The sequence below is a fragment of the Pteropus alecto genome, unplaced genomic scaffold (assembly GCF_000325575.1).
Source record: "Pteropus alecto unplaced genomic scaffold, ASM32557v1 scaffold223, whole genome shotgun sequence".
In the NCBI taxonomy this organism is placed as follows: domain Eukaryota; kingdom Metazoa; phylum Chordata; class Mammalia; order Chiroptera; family Pteropodidae; genus Pteropus; species Pteropus alecto.
In genome coordinates this window covers 2048585-2059011 of record NW_006434441.1, presented here as the reverse complement: position 1 = coordinate 2059011, position 10427 = coordinate 2048585, and positions in this window count along the sequence as shown.

Sequence of the window (10427 nt, the reverse complement as noted above, 5' to 3'; positions counted from 1 at the left end):
CAAGACTCCACTCCAAAAGGACTAGAAGCCACCTTGTCTCTCAAAAAGACCGTCAAGGAAGGAGGCAGGAAGTTTTGTGCCAGGATTCTCCTCCGGGCTCACTTATGTCACATCACATGGGACATCTCAAGAGATCGGGAAAGGACACTTGTCCCAGGGATATATATGGTCTCATGCAGGTGCGCACTCCCTTTGCATCCCTGGCGCCAGCTGGGGGAGCCTGGGCCCATCCCCATTGCCTCCCGCAGCAGGAGCTCCCACAGGGAAGACAGGGCATTTGACTTCTGGGCCATTCTCGATGAAAAGGCTGGTGTGGTGCACAAACATAGCATCCGGGTGCTTGGTTTCAAAGTGAATGTTTTCCAAGAGAAAGCTGTGCATCTGGGATTTCTCCAGCTGTGCAGGGTCCAGCCCTATCCTCGCTCCATGCTAGGTCCCCTGGCCTCGTGGGTTGCAGGTGGGGCACAGCCTGTAACTGCATACAGCTGCTGTTGCTTTGAAATGAAATATGTTACAATGTGGAGAGACTGGTCTTAGGCAATTGGAGGGCTCACAGTTTCTATCAGCTTCTTTCTGCTCCTGGGGGAAGGAGAAGGGCTGGGACAAGGAGTCACCTAGGAATGGCTTCTCTACACAGCTTCTCTACCTTTGACCCATTCACTTGCTAACTGCCCGCCTCCTTGAAAAGCCACCACTCTCTCTACTCTTGCCCAGCAGCTGTCTGGGATGGTTACTAAGTAGCTACATCCAAATAAAAGGCATTTGTGCAGTGAAACATCCTGTCAGTCGCCTTCCTGATGCTGGCAGCTGGACCAGCCTCAGAGTCATAGGTCCAACAGCAGTTTCTCCACAAGCCAGTGGAAGGTTGAGGCCCAGCCCACTGGCCAGCCACTTGGGGAGGCCATGTTCATTCCCAGGGCTCGGGCTGGTGGCATCATTTCCACCTCAGTAAGGACAGTTTGAGTGTAAGTTCCGGCACCAAGGCTAGGGGTACACTGGCAGGCCCTAGGGGTGAAGGGTTTAGGGTGGGGAGAGCCACAGTAAGACTGTGGGGTGGGCCAGGGCTGGATTGGAAAGCTCTGAATGGGTGGGGAGCAGGCCCCTTGCCGGCCCTTAGCTTCATGTCCCCCCTGTTCTTTTTGGGGCTCTGTCTTCCCCTCCCATCACCCTGCAGGCCCCCCATTTACTGCACAGATGCTGCAGACTCTGCTCTGAGCCCCAGGCCCCCATTCACCTTCAGCTGACCAGGTCTCAGCTCACCGCCGCCTTCCGGCCTTGAGGGGGGTCTCTTCTCTGTGTAGGGCTCTCCCAGCCTCCATCTTCTGCAGAGGGGACCCCAAGGCAGCCCATGGGCTGGGACACAAGCTTTATTGGCTTTTCTCCTTTAGTTCATCTGTATCCCCACTTTCCCATCTGCACCCCACTTTCTCATCTGTACTTCTCTTTCCCATATGCACCCTTTTCCCACCTGTACCTCACTTTCTCATATGTACCCCTCTTTCCCATATGCACCCCACTTTCTCATCTGCACCCATCTTTCACATCTGCACCCCTCTTGGGGCTTCTGGGATTCTGCATCCAAGTCCTTGGCTTCAGGTCAGTGTCAGGTGACCTCAGACTAAGACATCCCGCAACCACATGTTGAAAACTGAGCACATGGTCGCAGGGTCTCACCAGTCACACCACTGCCCAGCACTAAGCAAGCAGGTGGCAGGTTGGATTTGAGGCTTTGTTCCAGATAGCCAGCGATTCTGTTTTGGCCAATAACAGGGCTATGATCTTTAAAAGAGGAAAAAATCATAATCCATTAACATTTGAAAAACAAGCAAGGTACCTATGGGGTGGGCCAGAGCAGGACTGGAAAGCCCTGAATGACAGGCTGTTGGTCCCGTCTCCCTGTCCCGGAAGCTGTCACTGATCGGCATGTAAGGAGTTTACAGTGGAGCCAGTCTTGTGAAAACTGGACGCTGACCAGCGCAGAACTGCATACAGAATCAGTGGGAAGCAGCGCCCATCCACTGATCCTCCCAAAATGTACAGAGATAGGTTCCCCTTCCCACGGTGCTGGTCCTGAGACAACAGAGGGCGACTAGACTCCCTGCTCCTGCACATCAGTACCTCTGTCACCGTCCCCAAGGCTTCTTGTATCCAAGCCCAATCAGTATACAGCAGCCGGCCCCCATCACCTGGCAGCAGTGCCCGGCTGGGGAGGGTGTGACATTTCCATGGTAACGCTGGACCACCTGAGGAACGCCCCTTCCTTCAGCAACGGTAGGGAGCACTCCACCTCCCCAGCCCCGCTGAGATGATGGGATTATTTCTGTGCTTGGAGTTAACAGCCCTCTGAAGGGAAAGCATTTCTGGGGCTGGAGGCAGGACACTGATTGACAGCTCCATGCAGTACCGCAAGTCCTCCACTAGGTGGCGCAGCGTCCCCACAGGTGGTGGCGGGGGTCAGGGCCAGACTTGGGTCCTGACCCGCCATCTCCTCCCAAGGAGAGAGGGACAGGGAGGGCGGAGAAGGAAATCGATCGCCCATGCCGGTTTTGCGCAGTGAGAAGGCAAGTCACGAGGCCCAGGTCACCCCTGGAGTCCTTCCCAGCCAGGCTCCCTCAGTATGGATTCAGGAGACATGGCCAAATGCAGCTGAGACCCCCCGAGGAGTAAAGTTCTGCAGCCATGATGTTGGTTCTGTCGCCCGCACGTTTGCTGAGCGTCTGCCCGTGTGCTTGCTCCCCGCCCGGTAACGTCCCCCACCTCATGACCCTAGCAGTGGGGTGTGGCAGGGGCAAGGGACAGGGAGGGATGTGTTGGTCCCTGCAAGTCAGGGAGGCAGAGCATTGACCTCTACTGGAAGTGGGGGAGGGGTTTACAAAGATCCTCCTAGAAAGTGGAACCTCCAGAGGTTACCAGAGTGGCTGATGGTTGACTACATACTGGTCTTGCCCTAGAGTGGCCAGGGCCGCGGTTCTGAAATTGGAGATGCAGTGGGAGGGGGAGTGCAGCTGTGCTGAGGACCAGAGGAAGGAAGGGCTCCGAGGCTTCAAGTAGTCAGGTCAGGGTGACTGGCACGGCATCCACAGAGAGCACCTGTTACTGAGATGGCCCTGCCCAGGTGAGGGGCCCCATGCAGAGGTGGGCTGTTAAGTAGGGAATGGCAGGACCTTGTGTCACACTGGCCACCCTGGTCTCTGGAGCAGGTGGGAGGACACTCAGAAGTGACCAGAACCTCTTTGGGGTCCTGTGTCCATCTTAAGAATCAGTGTATTTGAATTCTCTAAGAACTAAAAACTCATTTTGGATTCCACACTATGATATGTATGTAAGAATGGTTACATTTTTCATATTAGTAATAAATTTATTAGTGTTGAATTAGTAATTTATATCAGTAATGGTCACAGCTAACATTCTCATAGAGCCTTGTAGGACCTTTCTTGGCCATTGGGACATCTATTTGTGAGCAGTAGTCAAAACACTTGCGTGTCAGAAATCACTCAGCCTTACAGGCATCTCTCACTGGTGCAGTTTAAATGAAATGTTTTCTTTTCATTTCACAAGTAGAGGGAAATGATGCTCTAGAAATAAATTCACACTAAAATGTAAATGGCAGATACAGACCATTGCTTCCTTGGCAATTCTTTAATGAGAGCCAATTGGTGGCAGTTGAGGAGCCATACTGGGCACTCAGTCTCCGTGTTGCCCCACCATTGCGAGAATTAAGCAAAGGTAATGTGGTCAACAGCCCAGAACCTTCTCACGCCTTACTTCCTGATATTTTACACGTCGTGGAACGCATAGAAAATAATATGATTTTTTTGCATATTGGGATCCACGGGGGTAGTAGCTATATGGGACTTAGTGAAAAAACTTCATTATGTTATCTTTTTCTTCTTCTTTATGTATCTTATAAATGGCTTATTTTCAATTTTCATGATTTTTCTTTATAACAGGCAGAGGTCAAGAGACCAGAGATCAATGAAATTATTAAATGGTCTCTCCTCATTATGTTGTCCTTCTGCATACTTTTAATTATGATAAAAACTAATTCAAAGGTATTATGGGAGGTATTGAATGTGGATTGGCATGAAACATCAAAATAAAGTCTTTTCAAAACAACCTGGGCTTGTGTTTATGTGTATACTTTTTAAATATATCTATATACATATTTTTTTATTCACTTGATGTAATTTACATAACTGTGCATACTTTTTTTGTGTAAGTTTGTTTGCCTGAACTGGCCACAATTTCTGATCGAGACTTTTAGATTATTCTTCAGGAGAGGAAGGGGAATTGCCCCCAAAGTCTGCAGGTAGTTGGGCCTGTAACTGCCCTGCGCAGCAGACACCCACATCCACGTCTTGCAAGGTGTGTGCATGGGGTCAGAAATGAATAGGTATTAGATTCTAGGTGTTAAGAAGGAATTAGCATATCTGAAACCACTCAGGGAGACCCATGCCCTCCGCCGAGGACACTGTCTTTGTCCTCCAATGCCTCTGTCCCCTGGTCTTGGGTGGAGGAAGAAGAGTGGGGTGGAGGGGCAGAAAGAACAGCCATTAAGAGCAAGAAAGGGTGCCAGAGCAGCTCCCTGCCAGCTCCCTGCCAGCTGCCACTTCTATTGCAGGTTTGACTAGAATAAAAGATGGCAGCTTTGGCTGCAGACTGGAAGGGATGGTTTTTAGTGCCTCGCTGTCTGACACCACCTGCATGCGGCTCCTGAGCCCTTGCTGCAACTTAATACAGAAAAAAAGGACATCAAATGTCTTGATAATTTTTATATGAATCACATGTTTAAACGATAACGTATTACAGATATCAGGTTAAATAAAATACATTATTGAAAATAATCCTACCTGCTCCATTCCACTTTTTCTATTGTGGCTACCAAAGGGTTGAAACCTAGGTAAGTAGCCCTAGTGGCTCTTGTGATCTCTCTGCTGGATGGTGCTGCTGAGGACAGATGCTAGTGTCACCCAGAAACAGAGGAAGGACTCCGCGTGGCATTTGAAGGGCAGGGGGGAGAAGAAAGAGAGTGGCTTCTACTTTTCCTACCAAGCTCAGCCCTTCCAATCAACTGCAGCGTCCACCAAGACTTGTGCAAAGCAATTAAAAAGCAGCTGCACTGACATTTCCCTCTGTTCCTTGCATTTACTCTCTGGGGCTGATTCTCATCCTGGAGAAAAACAGAGGCAGGTGGTCAGGATAAAGGCCGTATCCCATACAGAGTCCCTTCCCATCCCACAGCCCCAGCCTGCAGCAGCAGGGGAGAGTTGCTGACTTCTCCATGAATGGAGAATAAGAAGGGGTGGCCGGGGAGACTTTACAGGTGGGTCCTGCGGCCCTGGCACTGGCAGAGGTGGGAAGCCGCCTCTTTCCCAGACAGGTGAGTTTCACAGCTTCCACACAGCGTCCCCACCGCATCCCTCCACCCTTGCAGGGGTCTCGCTGTGCACCTCTGGCTACAGACGCTGAGGGAGAGAAGATGTGCTCTGTGCATCTGGGCAGCCAGCCTCCTTGCAGCCCCTCTGTGCCTCCATTTCCCCCAGGAGCTAGAAGACCCTCAGCCCCCTCCCTTGCTGTCTGGCCTGTCTGCTCCTTGGAAAACCTTCTGGGGGACCTTCTCTACCTTGGGGATCAGCAATGCTCCCATAGACCTTTCTCACTCTTCAGCCTTTCACCCTGATGTGATTGAGCTGTTAGGAGTCTTGCACCTGATTCCCAAAGTTCTCGAAGGAATGAGGTTTATTCAACAGGAAAGGGTGTGATACCGGGAGAAAAGCGGGGCACAGCGCACCTGTGTCCTAAAGCCAGGCTCCCCAGGTGTAACGGACCAGCAGCAGCGCAGGCATCCATACGCCTGGCATCTCAGGGTCCGCTCACTCAGGCAGGGACCCTGGTCTGCTCTACAGCAGCTGCGCACCTGCCCTCAACATCCTCCCCTTCTGCAGGTGGTCAATTGGGGAACCAGCCTTCTGGCCTGGCAGGCGGCTGCACTGGGCCCCTCATCCTGTCCTAATCTTCCTGTGCTACAGGAGTCCAACCCCCTCACCCTGAGCAATGCAGCATCCATCATGCCAGGTGCCACCCCCGACTTTTCCTCATCAACACAGGCAGCGCACATGTGGAACTGAGTGAGCTCATCCCCCACACACTTGTGGCAGACCCCAGAATTCTTGCAGAGCAAGTGTGATGAACCCCCACATCTTCACTTGGCTTGAGGCCCCAGTTTTGTTGCAGTTTCCCCTCCAGCCCCGTCCTCCTCTCCCAGGCAGGGGCCAGCCCTGGCTGCCTTGCCTGTCGTGCTTCTCTTGACGGGGCTGCCAGCTGCTCAGGGCAGCCTGTCACTCCGCAGTGTCTTTGCTTCCAGCCCTCCTCTGCTCTGCCACCTGGCTTCCTCCCACCCCTCCCTGGTCCCTGCAACCACAGTCCAGAAGGTTTAAAATGAATACAGAATTATTTGAGAATTATTAATCAAACCCACCCATAATAATGTAAATTTGTACAGAGTTCATGTTTTAGGTGTCTTGCCAAAGAATTTGGCCTACTATGATAAAAGTTCATTTTTTGATTAATTTATAAGTGTCATCAATTGAGTTTAGTGATTTTAAGTTAAAACATCCTAAATTTATCAACTGTATTAGAATATTTGCGAGAACTTGCAACACTATTTCTAAATTAAATTTATTATATTTATGAGTTATTTACATATTCAGAAAGGTTTTTTATAAATCAAATCATTGAAAATGCTTAAAATGAAAGAGAAATTATTATATTTATATATTCAATTTTAAAGGCTCTAAGGAAATGTATCAAGAAATAAGGTACCCTTAAAAAGATGGCTAAGTATGTAAGATAAAATACATAAAATTTTAAAATGTGTTGGCTGAAATTTATGCTTAACTAAAAATTTGTTTTTTGTGTGAGTTTAATGAACTGGATACTAAAACTGTAAAGCGGACTGACCTCTGGCTAACATTTTTGCACCAAAATATCCCTCAAGGACAGAGACATAAGCCATAGCAGAGGACTCCTTTGGGGGCTGGTCAAAAACAAGGACAATCTAGCTGCTCTAAGTTCCTTGGTGCTGAAGAGTGAGGACCCCTGAAATGCTTAGACCCATGCTTAGTCACCCGGGTGAACCTTGAATGTGAGGGTGAGGACCAGAGTCCCCAACCTAAAGTGGCTTGGCCTCTGAAGGCCTCAGTGCCACATCTCACAGAATGAAAAGACTGGAAGCATGACACCTCAGGGTTGACGAATTTGGTAGCTCAGCCATAGTCAGGTCCTTGGTCTCAGCCTCTCTGTTATTTCCATGGCTTCACCCTCATCATCTCGGAGAGGCTGCTGCAGCACCAACCATCATGTCCTCACACAGTAAGTACCAAGGATGTAAAAAAGCCACATCATGGGAGCACACCTCTGTGGTGCAAAACCTAACATCATGTGCTACCTTCACATCTGGTGAAACCCGATGTGGAATAGGCAGTTAGGACTTGAATGGCCTAACTGCCTATTCCCGTCACCACTGACTCCATGGATTAAGATTCCCTAGCCAAACAATGCTCTTATCGAAGGTGATGGGCACAGTTCCTGCATACACCTGAGTACCAGGGTTTCAGTTCCAAGTGAGAGGAGATTAAAACACCCTCCCCCAACGCTGGAGACATCTCCCACAGGGCAAAAGCTCTGTAAGGAAGGGACTTTATTCTGTCCATGCGATCATCCCAGTGCCTACAGAGTCCCCCCGTAAGAATAAGCACTAACATTTACCAGTGGAATAAGCATGTGGATTAAGACAGAATGTCTCAGTCGACTAGGGTCGTAAGGTCTGCCCAGGCCTGAACCAACACTGGGAACAGCTTTGCTGAGATTGGCCTACACAGAGCTTCCCATCTGCGGTGCATGGGCAAGTGGGGCTGAGCTGTGCCCCTCACTCCGGGAGAGACTCAGCACCTGCACCAGTTGTAAGATAGCTTTTTGTTTGTTTTTTTAACACTCTCTTGACCCAGTTTCGAGGCCCTGGCTAAAGGCTGGTCACTGTCCTTCTTGAGCAGCTGCCTAAGTCCACACCCCAACCACTTCCCTTACAGGGCTCTGACCCTGGTACCAGCCTTAGTCACCAGGGCCAGGCACCAGACAGCCAGGGGCAGACCCTAAGCTGTCCTCCTCAGAGCCCAGCAATTACTGAGATTCACCAGTCCACAGGGAGCCTGAGAAGCCTGGACACCCCACCCCACCTGTGGCACCACTGCCTTTCCAGCTGCAGCTGCCTGTCACCCCATCCCAGCTGCCCCTTGCCCCCTGCCTGGCAGTTTGCTCTGACTTGGAGCTGCAAGTGACAGTCTGCCTTTCATCAATCTGAGAGTCTTTGTGTTGTGCCTGCCATCAAAGGAAGATTCACATCTTAGAGAACAATTGGTGCTGTGAGCAGGAGGTGTGGCTGTGACCACGTGGTCGAGAGACCGCTGTTCACTATCAGCGTGGACAGCGTGGCAAGAGGGGCTCACCTTGAGCCTTGCTGTCCACTCTGTGTCTGCGCGGTTGCCACGGTCACCCTCCCCAAATTTCCTCAGCGTGGGACTACTCGGATGAATGTGCTAGCTGGGTAGACTCTGGGGACTGCACCCCAGCCCAAGCAGGGCACTTTGGAGCAATAGTGGGTATGGGTCACTTAGACAGCACTTGTCCAAGTTGAGTGTTCTGATGTGTTTCCAGAACAGCCAGTGTTTGGCTGAAGCCCATTTCAGGGGCTCGTCGCTTCTTCGGTGTCATTTTTCTTTATTATTATTTGGGTAGAACCCTGGTTTGTCTGTGTGCTTTGGATGATCCCCATGAAAGAGGGTGTTGGCTGGACGCCCATGTGGTGGAGAAGTGGTCTCAGCGTCCACGTTGCCATAGCGGGGGCAGTGGCCTGCCTGCCTTCTTTGCTGCTGATGCCTCGCCCCCTGCTGTCACCTGTATAGGTCCTGCTCCCCAGGCCCTGGGGGTGGGGGGAATGACGAGTTGCCCACCACCCCCCATACCTGTCCTAGAAGTTGCCCAATTGCTTAAGTAATGCAAGCCCCCAAGCCAGTGTGCTTGGGCCTGAGCAAGCACCCACATTTTAACATGCAAAGAAACCCCACGTGGGGAGCTAACCACCTTTCCCAGGAGAGGCTGCTATCACGCTCCTAAGTGTGAACCCCATTTCTCCGAGGAGTCAGCCCTAGGAAAGGCCCTCCCTCCTCCACTTCCTTGTAACCTCCTAGAAGGTTCCTGCTAAATTATCAAGACAAAAACTAGCATCCGGCTTTGGGATTCTAGAAGCCCCCCTCCACCAGGAGAAAGAAATCTGAATACAAAGTGAGGTTAAAAATAATAATTTTTAAAATATATATATATGCATGCATATATAATTAAATTACACATTTATACATACATATGTATGTATAATTAAATTGAAACAAAAGTCCATAGTCTGACTCAATTGGAAATCTAAAATTTACTTTAAAAATTATGTAACAAAAAAAATAAGAGGCTGATTGGCCTCATAACATAAATTAACTTTAACATCTGTTTAAAAATATCGATTGACAAAGTTTCATAGACTTAATCAATACTAGGGTTCAAGGTATACCTGGAGACCCCACTAAAATTAAACATGGTACTCCCCATAACCTTAGGAAAGTAAATATAAGAGAAAAAATAGGTATGCCTCGTTTTATAACCTTGGCTAAATTCACCACGGCTGCAGTACCAATTGCCCTAAAATGCCCCAAAGACGTCCTGACACAGTGAGGAGTAAGTTAAAATTAAATGAGGTTTTTTGGCACTTACAAATTGACTGACAGAACGGGACCCTGCAGACCCTCAATTATAACAGCCAATGTGGCCCTATGTAAGTTAAAACCAGGCTTTCAAGAATTGGAACGTATTCAATAATGAATGGATGACCACCCCCACTACTTCTCCATGCAACAGCTTAATTCTCCTGCTTTTAAACCTGAAAGAAAAAAAAAAAGAATTATTGCAATTCTAATGCTGTGGACCTGTCTATTAAGGCATCTCAACCATCCCCCTTAATCAGACCCCCAACTCCGGATCACTACACGCCAGCTCGATTGCTCTCCGACCAGATGCCACAGGTACCCAATAACCAGGGACCAGCCTGATGCCCTGGAGCTTAAGAGGCGAAGTGACACAAACCAGCCAGTCCACACCACCCCCTTGCCACATACAAGCTGCCCCTATAGCTCCAGCTGGTGTTAGCCTGTCCCCAGGTGTAGCTCCTGTCTGGAGCTGTAAGTAACAAACATTTTGCTTTGCAACTAGCTGAGTACATTGAGTACATTGTGTTTACCACCAAAAGAATCTAAATTTTGTAAAACTTGAGGACACCAAACACTTTCTGACTCAGGAAAGGTTGGGAAAAACTGGCCCTGACTGAAACC